At 35.4% G+C, this 19,236-nt stretch overlaps 1 long non-coding RNA gene across 4 annotated transcripts in view; it reads left to right on the forward strand.

The window, feature by feature from the left end:
* LOC128152978 (uncharacterized) overlaps nucleotides 1–18,184 on the forward strand; it is a 164,182-nt gene extending 145,998 nt beyond the window's left edge. The window contains exons 6-12 of one of the 4 annotated variants that reach the window (XR_008238804.1): nucleotides 2,212–2,296; nucleotides 5,895–5,994; nucleotides 7,250–7,371; nucleotides 8,533–8,607; nucleotides 11,278–11,381; nucleotides 12,178–12,288; nucleotides 14,222–18,184. This is a non-coding gene — a long non-coding RNA (uncharacterized LOC128152978). Of the gene's footprint in view, nucleotides 1–2,211; nucleotides 2,297–5,894; nucleotides 5,995–7,249; nucleotides 7,372–8,532; nucleotides 8,608–11,277; nucleotides 12,289–14,221 lie in introns of all 4 variants that reach the window. The other 3 variants (XR_008238802.1, XR_008238805.1, XR_008238803.1) reach the window with 3 other exon arrangements.
* Nucleotides 18,185–19,236: the final 1,052 nt, after the last annotated feature.

The raw sequence follows: 19,236 nt of genomic DNA on the forward strand, positions 1-19,236 counted from the left end.
TCAGCAGGATGCCGTATGGACTGATTTTTTCAAAAATATGTTTGTATGTCTAGTTCTTATTGATTGCAATGGATTGATTTTTAAAAGTCAAGATATAAATCAATCAATTGAAGCAATAAATCCACATGATAAGGTCAGTATGCAGTATTCGTAACCTCACATAGATCAGTTTCTTGTCCACCACACTAAACCTGCAGTATGACAATGTGCACTGTATACATTGCTATCAAGAATCACCAGGTATTTAAAATAATCTTGAATATATCCACTGTACACACACAAAAATCTGATGGTCTGAATTTCAGTTTTCCTTCTGTAGACAATTTTTTTTGGTTGCTGCAAAACTTTATTTTTAAACAGAGTCAGTTCACAGTTATTTGGCTCTAATGTTAGCAACATTCAAACAGCTAAGAAGAATTGAACTACAGTCACTTTCAAATGCATTTATTTCAAGTGAATTTTTTCTGAGGATTAGATTTTATGTTCATTTCAATTGTTGACTTTAATTTCTTGCCAAATCAGCAAGATTCTAGCGAATCTCTTCTGAATTTTGCAAAGATATTTGATTAAATTCAACAAACCCAATAAAAAATGAATAGGATAACTAAAGTCACGTTTTCTCAATTATTTCTTTCTGCTTCCAGAAGAGATTTCTTTTACTTCTCTAGAAGTAAAATTGTTCTAGTTCCAGTTACTCTGACCTAGACAAGCGCGAAGATAAAAACAAACAGAAATCAAAGCAAAAAGAAATCTCATATCTGTTTTGCTGAGCCAAAACTAAAGAAATAAAATATATCCACAAAGATTCACTTCTTTTTTGTACCTAAATTGCACAAAAGCTCTAGCTGCTTCTTAGCAGAGTGCAGCATCTTTCAGCTGTTCTGTTTGATCTGCACTATTGCAATGTTCTTTTATGAGGCTTTGTGAACATCCCTTGACCCCTTCATCCCATGTAAATGTCATAGAAGTGTACGGGATCTTCTTGAGTTCTTCTTTGATATTCGCTGGCAGAAAGTATTTTAATGAATATTTCCTTAAGATCCTTTACTTCAGGTTGTCTTTTATTTTAAACATGACATGATGTCAAATCAATGTGATAATTTGACTATCACTCTCTTCCTCTACATCTTTCTAATACTTTCTTTAAAAAGTTTGAATATCTGGTGTCACAGATACATTATTTTCTGATTTGGAGATCTTATAATTTCTGAGGATTTAACTGAAAGTCTTATATAGCTAAATTATATTTCAGTGAAGAAAAGTGAGACTCTTAAAGCCTGTAGTATTTCATAGAAACTTATGGAACATAAGGAAACCTCTCTATTAATAAAAACCATGTATCTCAAAGAAAAATTTGCCTCAACTTTAGCTTTGATTCCAGGGATTTCAAGGTGATCCAGGATGAGTAACTGAGGTGCATCTAATGTTCAATGAACTTTTATATACCCAAGATCTATATAGTAAAGAACATGAATCAAAAGTTTAATATGCTGAATCTGTCTGTAAGTGGTCAGTATAGTTGACTTTATAAGATAAATCTGGGAGAACATTCTATTACGTCATTTAAGTGATAAATAAAATATAAATTTAAGCACATACATGAAATTGAGTATACTTCCATGAAATTTCTAAATCAGTTCTATATTTGTGTATCTAAGAAAGGGGGGGCCTCTTTTAAATAGGTGCTGTAATTTAAGTACATTATGATATCGTTGTTATTAGTGGTACTTCAAGCTGATAATACCTACCAGCCAATCATTTTCTTTACTATACTATTTAATATTTAATACTTACTTTAACGTTTGCTATTTAACACATTAATGTGTGTTTTGATATGTCATGTATTTTCACATCTCAGTGGTCCGTAATGTCAAGAAGCTATTTAAAGTAAAGCTCAAAAATCAAAGCTCAAATGGTAGACCTAGATCAAAATGTGATGCGTGTTCTTGCAAGTAAGTTCGAGTGCATGTGATCAGCTGCAGAATCAGGGTGGTGTTACAGTTCAGGATATGTTTTCAAACTATCTGTGGAAACTATACCTGAGCAGCTCCTTCAGCACATAATGGAGACTTCAAGCTTCATAATCCAGACTTTCAACTTGCCCACCTCTAGTTTCACGATACATCTGATGAAAGAATGGAAGAACTTTTACTTTAACTACTTAATAATCATTTTCCATTATAATTTTCTAAGACTTAACTATATTTTTAGATGGCCATGAGGGGAGAAGCATGAAGGGACAACGACATCTGGCCAGTGGATACATACCAAAGCAGAGTATCCCTTGTGGAACAAGGTAACATACATGTTGCCCATCTTTCCAAATGGAAAATTTAATGCGTTAATTGCAGCACAAAAAGAAATAGCATTTATGGTAGTTTGTTTAGTTTATGCTAAATGTAACAAAGCAGAGTAAGCTTAATTTGCTGTACAGACATACCACGTGAAGGTTGCCATTTGAAAAAGAAAAAATTATAATACTCTGTGGTTTTGATAAATCACAAGAAATATAATGAAGCTTTGGGATTTGCTCTGTTGACCTTTAATGCTGAAACACCAAGTTTTCAGAGAATGCTGTTTCCATAACAACATGTTACTGAGTGTTCAGCTTTTTAGAGAAACTTTTTTTCCATTGTTTATTTCATCAATGTTCACCTGTAAATCAGATACTCACCAATAAGAGGTACTTTATTAGCACAGGATGAACTTAGCCCACTGATATCCTTTCATACCTGTAGTACTTATTTGCATTTAACATCTTTGTGTGGTTTTTTTTAATATACCCAGTAATCTTAAATTACAGCAACAGCGGTTTTATTGCTTGAAGAATACGGTTCCATTCTTAGACACATTGACATACTTGTTGCAATTAGCAATCAGTAAGTACAACTTGAGTATTTTAGGGTGATGTAACTGGACTCTAAATGATGGAATTTTACAACTGTATTAAATCTAGACTTGATAGGTTAACTTTCCTCAATAAAATAATTAATCAGGAATTGAATCAAAAGTTGTCTGCTTGAGCAGGTGACTTATCTGTCAGGCTATGTAGTTTTAGTAGCCTTCACATGCCAATACATCTATTCAAATAGAGGTAAAAAAATTACGTGAGGGGAAGGAAAGGAGACAGTAATAATTTATGTACACTCAACACTCATTAAAGAGGGGGAAAAATGCCAGTCACATCAAAAACTGTTTAAAATAGCCGAATGCATTTCTAATAGTACTTTCCACCAGGGATGTTGTAGAGTCACCTCTGATCATAAAATTAGAAGGTAAAGTATTCTGCAAGACAGTATAACCCGAATCCTGAAAAGACTTAGTTATGCTTGATTTCTGCAAGCAAGGGGAACTCTTTGTGGTAGTGATGTTTAAAAGGCATTTGCTGTGTTTGCAGAATGAAGGTCACACATAAGATGTAATAGATCCCATGGAATGTTTATTTTGAAACTTCAGATAATTTTGCATGTTCATTGCTTCCAAGGTTGAGAAGCTAGAAATATTTTCCTTTGACTGTCAGCCTGTGTGTTCTTGTATATGGGATGTCATTGCTCTGTATAAACATTTACAATATACTTGTGTGAGGTTAACTTTAAATATACACAGCATTCTCTGCAACACACTAATAAATCAAAGCAGAAATTGAGAAGGTTTGTTGAAGCAAATGTATCAAATTCAAGTAATGTTTTGCTCTTTCACTGAAAGCATTTTTACTAGCCACTTGAAGTAGTCCTCACTCTTAATAGCCCATTCACTACAGAAGTCCTCAGTCAAACAGTCTTATTGCTTTATGCATGTGAAACCGCAAGTTTGATGTAATGGAGAGACAAAAGCAAAGCCATCAGCTACTATTGGATGAGATACCACAAATCTGTTAAAAAGACAGTAAGCAGACAGTAATTCATTTTAATAGAGGTATAAAATTATTTTCTTTGAACACAGTTAACTTTAACTTAAGTACATCTTCAACTAGAAAAAAAATCAGTTATCCGTATTTTAATCAGAAACTTACTGTAAAAGCCACAGTGCAAAAGTCATCACTTTTTGATGTAATGAATTCATTTCTTAGTTCAAACAGACATTGAAAATTACCCTTTGAGCATATCTTACCTTGCCAATGGTTTGCATGCGCCTAGTCTCTTCCTTCAAGTCCCTTCTGTTCATTTCAGAAGTAACTTCTGGACTTCTGAGCTAGAGTTGATGCCTTCCTTGACATAGAATGTGGAAGCCATATAGGACTTGGGAGGGTTTTAATTTTTTTGATACTTCTTGCTCCATTACTGTTTATACAGTTCACGAGTGTGAGGCAGTGAATATGGAAAATAAAAATTTCCAGTCCAAGCTTGTCAGAAAAGTGTTGCCTGTTGGCATAGCTCAGGTTCCTTTGGGCAGTGACTTTTCTGGCTGGCATGTGTGCCTTCCACGCTAACCTAACCAACTGAGGTTAAGTCTGCAGTGGTATCGAGAGCGCTTTATATCCACAAGATTTTAACCTATGGCACCCACTGTGGAAATGCTTTTAGAAGGCGGTCATTGGTTGGACAGGGACTGAAATGCTGTCTGCACTTCAGATGGAGCAATGCTGGACAATGGGGTTGGAACTGCTGCCTTGAAAATGAATGTTTTTCTCATTTATGGCTTTTGGACGAATAGTTTCTCATGTCTAGCTGTCTCAGTCAAAACTAAGATGACATGTTTGTCACTGTGTTGGTGGCCCTGGAAAGATTGAAAAGGATAGAATAGAGGCTCGTGTGATGTTTTTATTATCATCCTTGGATCTTAATAAAGAGGGGTTTGCAATACTTGCAAAAACATGTGAATTATTGAAATAACTGTCCTTGTTCTCAATTACCTTATTCTGTAGTAACTAACGCACTGACAAAGGATTTAATGATGGCCACAAGGACTGTCCTGTCGAAGGTTTTTGCAGCCAGCCATTTAAAATGCACATCAACTTTAAAATAGTTATTTAAATATCTCTTAGCAAAGCATTGAAAACTTACTTGATCCACTATCTTTATGATATTTTTAATCAAGGGGATAAAACGCCCCACATTTTACATTGTAATTTTATATGAAAAAGGTTAATGTATATGCCATGAAAAACTTGGAGGTAAAGAATAAGTTAAATACATTGTTTCTCATATTGTTAGCAGAGATGTTACCTTTTGACCTTCCTTTTGAGATTTTTTAGAACATTTGATGCTTCTGATAATAGTTTAATATTACTTTCTTCACATTGATTAAATACACTTCATACATCACTGAACAATGAGTAACATTCAAATAAGGCTGTCCGCTGAACTGCCTGCAAAAATGATAAAGTAAAAAATTAATCTCCAAAGTAAAGTCAAGCCTGAAATTGAAATCTTTGATGCATACATTTCATAATTAGTTCATTCTGCTATATCTAAAATGCAAATATAGTGCTTTTAAAATAATTCAGATCTTCTTGCACGGAGCATTAATGAATTGTTCTAGCTTCTGCACCTCTGACTTCGACAGATTCTGGAGTCATTTGACTTTGTTGTCGTTTTCTTTGTTAAGTTGCTGAATTTTCTCTTTTATAAGGTTACTTAAAGTAGTCCTCCTTATCTCTTGTGTTGATATAACATTTGTTCCAGTCAGTGGATCCACCTACATGTCCAGGGAAAAGAATTCCATAGAGTATATGCAGAATCAAGGCATAAGGATATAGTAGAAAAAAGTCCCCCCATTGCTCTGTCATCAGCCACCTGCGACCATTTTTAGTGGTCCGACTGTCTGTAGATCTATTGTCTGAACAGTGAAATTATCCTGCCACGGTGGGGATTGTTGGGGATTTTTTTTTGCATGTGTGCATGGTTTTTGTTTTGTATTTACATATTTTAGCTTGGGTCATTTTCCTCAAACAGTTAACTTGGCAATCACAGCAGCGTTAAGGAGGTAGAAGCAAGTGTTTGAGAATGGACAGAAATGTTGCCACACCATGTCTTACCAGAAATCTTCTGGCAGGTACGATGCTCTGTTTGCATTCCTGCAGTAATGATCTTGAGTGATAACATAAGAAATAGGACATATTTGTTGTCTTTTGGCTTTTCTAGGCTTAATTTATGTGGAAGTTTTCAAGACCAAGTTTTTAACATATGTCCCTGAATCTCATTTAGATGTCTACATCATCCTCTGGATCTGGATGAGTTCCCATTTTATCTGATAGTGCTGACTAGTTATCGGGCCAAAACCTTGCAAGATGTTGGGAACTGAAGGGTTAAGTCATAGGTAGTAGTTGTGTTAAAATAATAAGCAGAGAGTAATATTCTTTCTGTGTCACTTCTAAGACAATAAACTGTTACATTCAAGGGTGACAAAACTGCAAATAAATGATGCAATTTTACTGATGAGCTGAGGGAAAATAAATACTTACATTTTACCCCAAAGGACATGGCCTTCTTCACCATGCAAAAAAAAGTCTTCTGAAGAAAATGTTAAAATTCAGCTTATGAATAAGGAAAATCTTCATTTCATAACATGTGATCTAAGCAAGAAAAATAATTACCAAAAGGAATTTAATGCTTATGAAAGATCAACGCTCTCATATATTCTGAGAAAACCCATACATAAGCTGATTAAAGCAGAAAGCCGGAAGACTGACTTCCACTCAGCTACGGTACAATTATGCTATCTTACTTTACATGTCCATTTCTTATTTACCCTGGCTGTAAAATGAGCATTTATTTCACAGAAGTTTTCCCACAACTTCACAAAACAGTGTTCAAGATCATGGTGGAAAGCTGTGCACAGCAGGCGGTATAAGTGTTCTTCTTTTAAATATATGTGTAACTCTCATAACATCTGCAAGAGAAAAGGTAAGGATATCAACAGAGTACAGGCACAGCAGAAAATTAGAATGAAAATACTTAACAGAGATGGATAAAATAGATTGAGATCTCACTTATGATGCACACCTAGAGTAATCCTGTAATTTTGCTGATATCTGTGTCTCACAATTAGTCTTCAGGTCTGGGGTTTATGGTACAGACAGAGGAAAAAAGGTGCAATTGTAACTACATCTTAAAAGTTCAGCATTCTGGAGAATATAAAGTTGGGATAAATGTTCAACATTATCACACTTCCTTCAAAAACTAAGTTTCTTACTGATTTTTGTACAAGTTCATTTTTGTCAATACTCTAGCAATGTTTTGTAGCTAACCCTTTACAGTGGTAACAAAATAGTATCTAGCGACAACTGCATGTACCTTTGTATTCACAGCTAGTTGTAGAAGTACAAGGCAAGTACAGCTGGAGCCAGGCTTTCCATGGACGGAGGTTCTACTTTTGAAGAAGAAAAAATTGAATAAGGAGCTGGAGGAGGAAACAGAAGAATCATTATTTGTAAGTAATCTGGAACTGTCATATTAGCAGCTGTGATCCATAAATTTTAGCATAACAGAGAAAGATATGTGAAATACTTTAAAGGCAGATACATATAGATTACATACTATTGTGGTGTTTCTACAGCGACTATCCGCAAAAACTACCTTTAATCTAATGAGGCTAATCTTCCTAGACTGCCTTTATGGTTAATGCAGTAATTCAGTGCCCAATGGACAAGTCGTAATAGGAAGCCCATTTTTGCTGGTTGTAGATTAGCATCCATAAATTTAGCCTTTGTGAATCCAAGCCTTGTGCACACTCTGATGAGGCTGTGCTGCCCATACTTGTAAACAAGGCATTTTGCTTGTGCCTTTTGGAAATAACACATTATGAACAAAAAATAACAAGACCAAGCTGGCATCAGTGTTGAACTGTTTGTAGTTTCACATGCTGAGTGATACTGTTTGTCAAATTTTCAAGAAGATATGGATCAAAACTAGAGGGAATTAAATAAAGTATGATTTGGAATCAGGAACTAGCAGAAGACTGAGAAAGAACAGGAAGAATGAGGATGGGGAAGTTAAAGTGGGAGACGTTTAATCAGCAAGTCAGAACTGGAATGAGAGTAAAGAGTGCTTTTGAGAGAATGGGTTAAATTTGCATTAATCACAGATTTTTGCTTTCCTCTTGGGAAATCTAGTTTGCTCCATCTCCTGTCCCATCAGATGTGCATCTGTAAGAATTCAAAAGCAAAGTTTTGAAAGCAGATGGTTGAGTTTGAAAGACCCACAGTCCTCCTAAATGCAACCAAATGTCGCTAGCCTTCTGTACCTTCATATACTACTTGTGTGTGACTTCTGTTGGTAAAACAAGAATACAGTACAGCTTGACCGGAGAGATTAGAAGTGTGCAAGCTAATTGGAAGAAACTGTGAATAAAGCAGAAGACTGCAGATGCCATACATCTTATTTGGAGTTGAAGGGGTTTTGTTTTGTATGGAATTTTTTGTTTTGTTTATTTTCTTGGCCTTTAAAAGATTAAATGGTGACCCTAAGTATCTGAGTGAAAAAAAGAAACGGGAAAATTTTAATATATAGGAATATAAAAGCCTTTGTTAGATATTACATATTAGAAATTTAGAAAGAGCACATGTTAGAATAAGATTTTCATTCTTTCCAGGTTCTTCTGTATTGCAGATTCTAAACTGTTTCCACAACAGTCACCTCAGGCCATTTGTTTCATTATAGCATCAAGGTAAGAGCCACGGATTTTTAAGTAACAGTGAGAGCACTAAATGCACTGTTTTTTCTCAGCAGCCCGGTGGTTAGTAACCCCAACAGTTAATCTCTAACAATTAGAGAAATCACCCTTCACTCAGTGGCATAATTCTCATAAATCCTTAACCAACCCCCTTATTGACAAATAAAAGTTTTATGCTTGTTTCAACATTTTACCATGTAAGTTCCTAGAAATTCATTAAGCTACTCTAGCGTGAAACAGGAGTAGCCCAGCTTTTTCGAAAAACAACTGAATTATTGTAACAGCAGAGGTACGCAGAGGGCAATGAGAATCGGTTGACCAAACAGCAGCTGTAGGAGTAGCTGCACTTACTGCATGGAGCAACAGATGGCGGTATTTTCTTATCTGTTAGGAGAGTTAAATACGGGCTCTCACTCTACGACTATTCTAAATCATATATTGACAGTTACTGAAATCCAGCACAAAAATAGTTTTTCAGAAACTCGGTGCATATGTCACTTATGGATAAATGTTAATTTTAGAAGCAGATTACACTGTAAGAAACTCCTTTTTTAGATATCCAGAATTTAAATATAAAAACATCCAAGAGCCCTTCCCTGCTAAGGTCACTCTCTGAGATTAATTACTGCGTGGCCTTTGAGCCCAGAAGATGATATGATGGGAAGGAGTAGCAGGAAAAAGGCACTCCTCAACCAACAATGTTAATACAAGGGATTTTACCTGCTTAGAAAAGATGCAGCACACAGGTCCGCAGAAGGTGAAGAGGCTAATTTTGCTCCTTGCTGAAAAAGACTCCATAAATTTCCTGTGCAGCAACTGCACATGTACTTGGCCTTTGCATGTGAACGCAAGGAGGTAGCTCTTAGCAAAATGAAAGACCTCGCACTGACTGCCAAGCCCTTGGAGTGCCCGTAGAAACACATGGCGAGCTACGAGACCGTGACTTCTGTGTATATGCACTGGTTGGTCCCCATGTGAATTGCCATAATTTCTGCTGGCTTGTCCATAAAGCAGACCAACTGGGAGATCAATCTTTTAGCCAGTTTTTATCTAGTATTTAAAATAAATAAAAAGTGAGCCTCTCCTGTCTCTAACATAGAGAGGATAGTAAATCATACGTGGGACTATTACTGCTCCACAGCCAACTTCCTACCACATCAGAAACTACACTGGGTTCTAGTTTCTAGAAAGGAGTATTCATGCGTTAACATACTACTACTGGAGGGAAAAAAAAAAAAAATATATATACACAGACACACACACATATAAAAATTAATCCTTAGATGAAATCCTGAGTGTACTATAGAGAATGAAAAACCTGCCATTCACTGTAGAATACGTATTTCACCACTTTGCATAAGATACAGTTATATCTTTTCTTTTTCTTTTTTCTTTTTCTTTTTTTTTTTTTAAACAATTCACATACAAAGTCAAACCATAAAGCAGATTCTTCCTTTTTAAAATACAAACACTCCTGGCAAGAAAGTATTGGAGAATTTGATGATAGGGTGGATCCCCAAAAGACAAGAATGAAGAATCATTTGAAGATGATGAACTGCAAAAAATCACAAGACAATGATAGCTTTATACTTTCTTTGGAATATTTTCCCATCCAGTTCCTCTTCCTCTGCTTTTTCTGTTTTTTCTTTTAAAACCCAGCCTTCCTATTCTGTCTTTTTGTCCACAAGTATGCATTATACTTTTCTAATTTAGTTCTCATAAGGAAGTTAGAAACCTGGGGCATAAAAAGTAGAGACTCTGAAGACTAATGTTTGTATATAACACTCAGTCTTTTAAGTTCACAGAGCATTTTATCAGCCTGAAATTCAGCTGTTTATTCAGACCTCAACCAAGGCTCTCTACAGGATTTAAGGAAGTGCAACCCAGCAGTTTGAGTTCAGAGACCAGCACATTATAAGCCATGCCTTCCCAGGCCCTGTTTTTGGGAGTGTGGGATTCTGACCTGGATGTTAGGACTGAGGTTACATTAGTGGAAAAGTCACCAGACGGCAGCAGTCACACCGGCTGTGGAAAGAGAATGACAATTGAAAGTGTTATGTTGGCTCATGTTTTAAAGGCTCAGTGTTATGAATGCAAACTCTCTATATTATTTCTTAGAAAATAAATGCAACTTTATAGATGGTTGTCCAACTGTCCTTTATTGTGTTTGAGAAAGAATTGGGTTTAGTGCTTGAATAGAGCCTCAATATTATTCTGTCATTTCCTTACTTTATTAGCCACTATTTCCTGCAAAGAATCTCGCAAATGAATTTGAAGAAAGCTAATGTGCTGGTCTAATGATGGATTGCTTTCAGGACTGATCAAGGTACTTTCTTCCCATCCAGTGAATGAATCATGGTCATTCAACAGTGGACTGTTGGACAGATGTGTGAAGTGCTCTTTGCTTTAAAGCTTTCCCAACATGAGGAATAATCTTAGGACCACAATGTCATCAAATAAAAATACTATACTGTTATAGAGGCTCAGATTAGTATTAATATAATAAATCCAGACACTGTGTCCTTCAAAAACAGAGAGAAAACATCAGCATGTATGCACCATTTGCCTTTAATCACAGAGACATACTGAACATGCTCGAAATGCCAATAGTTTTATAGATTGCTGTGCAGTTTACTACTCTTTTCTCTACTTCTTTCCCTTAAGAGATGAAATCTACAGCAGCAGCATGACAGGAGATACATTAAATCAGTCAGTGGACCCATGAAGAGAGAAACTCCATCTTTCTGCAGTAATAGCAGAAATTCAAAGTAGGTTTCTTGAACAGAGAAAGGTGTCTGACTCCAATAGCAGCATTCCCTCTGCATCTCCTGTAAATCAAAACAAGTCCACAATACTGAAGGATGTCCATATTTTCAAGTTCTTCTATACTTTCTGATACACTAACTTTTCATTGTAGCTCAACCTGTGCAACCATTTTGCATGAAAACTAAAATCCAAAGAAAACTCAGCAGAGTGCACCTGTTTAAATACTTATTTATTAATTTTAATAAGAAAATGGTTTTGCTTTCCTGAACCCCTTTTGATTCTTACCCTCTCAAAAATAGAACCACATGGTCTTTCATTTTTCTTTTGTAGGATCCAACATCCTTTTGTCTTCATATCAAATCTTTTGGTTTTCAGAGATAATGCCTATGGATGTTATTACCAAAATACTTAGTTTTGAGCTGGCTGCAACAGTATGTGTTGTATGAACTGTATTGCTGCAGAATTGCTGCTGCAATTACACTGTAGATGCAGTTTGTATTTAGCAAGGCAAGCTTCCATTGTATTATAGAATCATAGAATTGTTTAGGTTGGAAGAGACCTCTAAGATCCAAACATTATACTCACAACCATTCTGGTGGCTTCTTTTAGAGAAACTGAGTATGGTTGGGTTGCTCTTACAGTTAATGTTAGTAAAACTGAATGTTAATAGGAATATTGGAATGTACAAATAACATTAGTAAAAATGTAAAACCACTTTCTTGTTCACATCATGCAGAAGCAGCTGTAATCTGTATGTTATCAGGATGTAAAGAATAAGAACTAACTTCATTAAAATAGTTTTTCTCAGGTTAATATGGGAAACAATGCCACCTTCTCAAGCTATTGATGATGCTCCAAAGTATTCATTGCTCAGAGTCCGGGTGGGCATCAGTCTGCTGGTAGGAGGTGGTGAGTGATTGCTTTTGTGTCACTTGATTTTGTGTTTGCTGAGGTTTTTTCTCCACTTAGTATAGTGTCTTTATCTTGACCCACAAGGTTTTCCTCACTTTTCCTCTTGCAATTCTCTCTTCCATCCCGCTGGGTGGGTGTGAGTGAGCAGCTGGGTGGGGGCTTAACTGCTGGCTGGGGTCAACCTACCACCACCTGTTTCAGATGTGGTACAGTAGAAGAATATAAACCACTCCAACTTAAATTCCCTTTAGACTCACTTAGATTTACCTCTGAATTTGACCTAGTGATTTTTATTTTATTTTATTTTTTTTAGTCCTAAAGCAGTAGGTTGCATTTTGCGAAGTCCTAAATTCTATGCGGTTACCTATTCATATTTCACAGAACAGGCTGCCAGGCAAGACGAAGGTGGTGTTCAAATGGCTTTTTTATCCCTTGAGGGTCTGACGTTATTTTGAAATGTGAACTATATTATTTTATATACTAGTATTTTATTTAATTTCTGTTATTGTACAGCACTTAAAGAATGCTTTCCATGGTAGAAGCAGACTCTTCTACTGCAGTATAAAATATTGTGCCTTTAAAAATAACAACTGAGAATGCCAAGGAAAAATAGCAAGGGGTTATGGGTTTTTTAGTATAGTAATATGATATGGTGCAGGGCATGGATCACATGTATCTGACACAGTGATATAGAGAACAGAGTCCGTCACAAATATTTCCTTCTCTTCTAGTCTGTAAAGATAGCCGCTACTTGGTAATTGTGAAAATCTCAGACAGTGAAAACCTGTGACCTTCTGGGGAGACTCAAACAAGAAACTTTTTAGGCCAGACTGTCTTTTCAAATTTGTTCATTCCATCAAAAAATTTTAACTCCTTCTAATTCCTTAACTTTATAACATATTGACATTTTTACATTTTCCTCTCATAAACAGAATTTTTTACTGTAGGAAAGAGAAGGAATGCTCATAAATTTGGGGATGAACTGGGAAAGCAGTACACTTAGAGATACACCAGAACTGCATTTTAGAAACTCCCTTGTCCATTAAAAAAAAAAAAAAAAAAAAAAGAAAGAAAAAGAAAATAACTGCTCCTATCATTATACAGTTCAGAGTCTCCAGAGCAAAGACAGCAAATACTCATCTCACACCCTGAGAACAGACTTTTGCCTACATTAAGTAACCCTTCAAAGGACAAGAAGAGAGAGAGAAAAAAGTATGTGTGCGGGGACAGTCCTTTGTTGCTAAAGACAGTTAAAGAGAATTGGACATGTTACCACTTATTTTTGCACCTGAGATTGTACTGCAGTGATGATCGGAGCCTAATGACAGAGGATTCATGAATTCAGAACGCAGAATGAGTTTTTGCTTTTAAAAAAATTTAGCTGAACCAATGGGAGCTTCATAGCTGAGTCAGTGTTACTTTGTGCTACACCAAATTTGTTGTCATTTTCCTCTTAATTGTTCTTTTCCTCTTAATATTAAAAAGGATTGATGTTAGAAGGCATACTATCCTCTTTACTGCAAACATTACATTCTTCTAGCACTATCTGTCCAATAAACTAAATAATAGTAACTTGAAATAAAGAACAACACATTATGAAAGTTAATTCAGTTGTAACCACACATATACGCAGGAACATTCATTGAACTTTAAAGTAGGTATCTCATTAGCAAGAAACACCAAATTTTGCAGGACTGAAACCTCCTATCACATTTAAAAAACAGCTAACATCTTGGCTCCTAGATCACCAATGGTATCTATGTGCACAACAGACATGAATACAGCCACCATTTCAATAAATTGTAGTTTTGACTGAATTAATTGTAAATTAAATTTTGGACTTGATTTTAGAAATTTACTGTTCATATAGTACATTCAAGTTACAAAATATAGAGCCTGATGATATTTCTTTCTTTTTTTTTTGTTCAAGACTGATTTCTTCACTTTGGAAGCTGAAAATATGCTGCATCTTCTACAAGAAGATCTGTCTTCTTTGTGGATTGAAACCTTCTCACAAACTGTCTCAGAACAGACCTCTGCAGCTATGAACCAGAAAGCAGTAAATACAATTGCATATAGAAATGGAGCTGGCTGCCAAAACAGGCAATTCATATTGACCGAGGCATTCCCTTTGGTAGGTAACAATCCCCAAAGTCAACTGTAATGACCAGTCACTGCTGCTACCTACTCACTCCTTGTCTATTTTTCCGCATTCTTACACATGGTCTTTAAAATTTCATCAACTTATACTTAAATCCTTGCATTATTGCTAATAAGCCCACTAAGGAGAAATATGCAATCAGTATTAAAGGGCTTAACAGCTCATCCCTCTCAGGATGTAAAGGCGGCCAAGCTATGGAACATTTCAGACAGTTCAGAGAGCTGACCTCAAGGAACTGTGCCTGTGGAGGACTTACCTACTATCGAGGGTGTGGTGGCTTGGCTTGGTCAGGAATGGAGGCCACAGATTCATTCTGTAAACACTACTAATTTTATGGGATTGTCCTGGAACAGACCCAGTTATTGCAAAGGTGACTCTCAGTAACTTTAAGCTGTTTCTTGGTGGCTGCGTGTCTCTCATCCATAAAGTCCATCTCCTGATTCCTTGTCATAATCACTGATTTCATGGATTTAAAGATAATCTCTTAAGTGGGAACTCCCTGTAAACCAACTCAGGGGTGTCCTGAATATTAAGCAACTTCTTAGAAGTATGAATTGTCCCATACTTTCCAACAGAATATTTGAATGCTAGAGAATCCGTATGTCAGCTAAGGCAGGGCTAATCACTGTAACAACCATGTCAAGCATGTGTGCTTCTCCCTGTTCATTCAATATGGAGACAGATATTGAGCAGAGTAGGAGAAGCATTAGAACATCTAGTTCTGAATGTCTACAAGATAACAAAACCACAGAAATTATCTTCTTTTCAATGATAGCCCATGATAGTGTTGTGGGCTGTGAATGAGCAACAGAAACATTCGGGAGAGGAGTGTGAAGGAAAAGCTAAAATCCACAATGCTGCTGAAGGAAGGACTGTAATGGACATTGCAGGTAAAAAGACAATCTTAAAGTCTCAGTTAACTCTTTGTGAAATTGCATATAGGTGGGTTTTCATACAGCTACAGTATTTTGTTACAGAGCTAAAAGACGACCCTTTCCGAATAAATGCTTACAACTATCTTTAGAAATCCTTTACCTTGATTTTCACTTTCTTACAGAAAAATTAACGCTATTAGAAAAAATATTAACATTGAATAAACATGCTGTTTGGTTTTGTATTTTAATAGGCTTTTTTTAGTTTAATCTTAACTCAAAAGAATAGCGCTTTTGGACTAAGAATGAATTGCACTACATATAGGTATTACTTTGAAATGTTTGTGAAAAGTTAAAGGGAATACACCTATAAGGCCAGAATTCTACACCATCCAGAGCAATGATGTGCCTAATTTGAGAGCATAATTCATGTCATTGTATGTACAAATTATACTAGTTGCTGCCTAACTGACCATTACTTTTAAAAATTTTTAATCTATGTACACAACTGCAGTCATTGTGCAGGTTAATTAAATGCTATCGAAAATCAGACTTGGTGTAAAGGTTATGTTAAATAAATATCAGAATACTTAAAAATTATTAATTGATCAGTATTGCATGCAAGATGATATACATTTCAGAGTAAGATTCTGAAGTATTTTTATGATATTACTGTTAATAATTTTTATTGCTTACTTGATACATCTGTGAGTATGTAAAGACTGATTGTTCTTAATACCTTTAAAATAATTAGAAGAAAAAAAAGGTTATTGGGATCATGAATCCATTTTATATACTAGTCAATCAAGAGAGTAAGAAAGGAGAAATAAAGACTTGAGATTAGCTCAAAGATAAAACAAACATTAAAAATGTAAAGGAATTATGTGTTAAATTTACAATTATATTTTTATAACATTAATTATTAGATGGATGTCAGTCATGTAAATTTAGGTCAGATCAAAATTACAACCATCCCAAAATATCATTGAGTTTATTGAAGGTTTTAAAGTTGAAGTCATGCAACCGGTGCCAGGAATTAGATACCACAAACAGGTGGCTCAGAAGTCAGCAACTTGCTCCCTGCTTCACACAATACCAATTAATTCATTAATTACACTTAAGGCAACATGGACAGGCAGTATTGGAGAGGAGAGACCAGAAATGAAGTTTCTCCATCTTTGCTAAATACATAACTACTATGCACAAGAAGAATAGTCCTTTTTGAATTTTGTCTGTTTGTCCTTATTAGTTTTAAATGTGTAATGACCTGTTTTCACAGAGGGTGATGAGATTTCTGACCAACTGTGCTCTAGTTTGTATTATAAGAGGTTCCTGAGAGTAGGACAACCAGAATCAGGCCCACTGACTCCTTCAACTACTCTTTTAACAGCTAAGCTACACGTAATAATAGAGGATGCAAACCACCTACCCTGTTTTTGAATAAAAGTAGCGTGGCTGATTTCTCTCGTGCTCCACTCTGCTGTCCATTCCTAAAAAGCCTGCTCAGATGCACATAACTAGGACCTGCTAGGTTTGACCTGGAGATTAGATATTATCTCAGGACTGAAGAAAGTTGAAGGGGAAGTTACTTCCATGCACATATTGAAGCCTAATTGTAGGGACTTGGGGAAAAAAAATCACTCTAAGAGACACAAACTGAATTAAATCGAGGACCTACAAAGTGAAGTACACAGTGAAAAGTATGTCACTTTCTGGTTTATGGGTGACTTCCTTGATTTTCAGTGCCTTCTGTCTTCAATCCCTTTTTCATGCACCAAAACAAATATCTTGATATTGTCCACTGTTTCTGTTGAAGTGCAGTGGCAGCTGCACACCTGAATTCCTCCTGTTACTCTGAAAATCACCAAAAGTTATTTTTTAACCCACCACGCATTTTCTGCTTCATAATGATTAGATCTATGCCTACCTTATTGATATTTTTTTTTCCCTTTTCCTCATTTCTTCTTCTAGTTCATAACCAATATTCATTCCTCCTATGTCCATCTTTAGGCAGCCTTTACCTTGCTGCAGCTGTATTCTTACCCTCAGATAATCAACACTGTTTACCTCTCTTGTAAAAATGATAAAGTTCAATAAAAAGTTATAATAAAGAAATGATTGCGTGGTAGTTATCACTCTGTAGATACAACTAGTAACAGTAGGGATTCCTGACACACCATCCTTTCTTCAAAAACTGCCAGTGTCACTTCTTTTTTATGCTTTTGCTAGCAAAACTGAATCAATGGGCTAAGAATGCATACACTTCAGCTAACTTGAATGAGCAGCATAAACGCTAGCATGCTGCTTGGAGAATTAATAGATGGGAAAGAAGATAAAACAGATAAATCTTTTTCGCAAAGCTATGATATGGAAAGAATTGTGATTTACTGTATCAAAAATAAATTCAAAAAAATCTAGAAAGGGAAAGCCAAAAAAATGAGGAAAAGAAACGCTTTAAAAACTGGGGGAAAAAATCTCTCTTTTTAATTTTAGAGTGTTGAAAAGTTTGCCTGGCATTGATGTGCTATATAAAATGAATGTAAACCCTACTCAGTACTACTTCAAACAAAAATGGCAGTGCAATTTTCAAATTGTGAATTTAACATCTTGCATGCTTTGAGTGGTTTTAAGTGTTATTCTGTGTATTAACAGGAGACAGATCCTCTAGATGATAAAAGCACATGTGCAGTGTATTATTCCACCCTTTTGGGAGCAGGAAAAATTTTTTTGCTTGTGTTTCAAATGCAAATTTTCTCACTTCCTAAAGGAACTTTTGAGACTCCTTAATATTGCATATTATTAAATTTTGAATGCTAGGTAATTTTAAAATGAATTGCTTAACTAGACACAAATTCCTGTATTGATGTTCTTTAAAAGTTCAGATTAAACTCATTGTATTAGCATTAACAGTGTGCGACTTGGTTACTTGAAAGACTCTCTGTTCCTTGTATACCTTGTTATAGCACAAAGAATTTAAGTTCAAGATGAGGACGTGCTGACTTATCTAGGATTTTCTCATAAAACATCCTACTAGAGCTATCTAAGCTATGGTTTAAGAATACAAATTCCAGAATTGACCAAATCCTGAAATTTCTGTGCTAAAGAGAAGATCCAACATTTTTCTTTTGACTGTATGGAATGCGAATTTGGCTGATCATGGTGGTTACCTGTTCAGATCTACTAATTTGTGTAGTTAAATATTTTTTATTTTTCTTTCTGTTAAGCATAATGACAGGAAAAGCAGACTGCTGACAGTTAATTCCTGATCTCTCTCATTTGTTTTAAATCTTCTATTTCATTTTTCATATAACAGTATCACTATATAAATTGTTAAAGTAAAAACAAGTATCAAAAAGTTAGTTCTAGCCAAACTACAGAGAAATTACACCTTTTAATCTGCTTCTGTGATGTTAATTTTTTAAAGTTTCATTAACATAGGAAAGTATGAAATATTAGGATATTTGATGCTTTTGCATTTGGATATACCATTCTGAGTCATACAGTTTTAGCCATAACATATCTCTGAATTATAATGCCCCCCAAAATTTATAGATTTAAAAGCTGCCATCTTCATACTATAAATAACCACTGCTGTCACTGAATAGTAGTAGATGAATAAATCTGTGTCTTTTAACCTCCCTGTTGTTAAAGCCAAGGTTTTAAAACAATGTTTACCTGACGTTATAATATCAAATTTTCTATTTAAAAAAAAAAATCAAGTGGGAATTACTGCACATTATGTTTCTGACTTTCATCTATTTAACAGAATGGTAAGATAGTAGTCTTAACTGTTAATGCACAAAATCCCTGTATTGTGTTTGAATTAAGGTTGCTGTGTGCATCAGAAGTGAAATTCGATCCCCTTGAAATGCATGGGATGTTCAAAACCTAAAGAACACAGAAATTAAAGGA

The sequence above is a fragment of the Harpia harpyja genome, chromosome 16 (assembly GCF_026419915.1).
Source record: "Harpia harpyja isolate bHarHar1 chromosome 16, bHarHar1 primary haplotype, whole genome shotgun sequence".
Classification (NCBI taxonomy): domain Eukaryota; kingdom Metazoa; phylum Chordata; class Aves; order Accipitriformes; family Accipitridae; genus Harpia; species Harpia harpyja.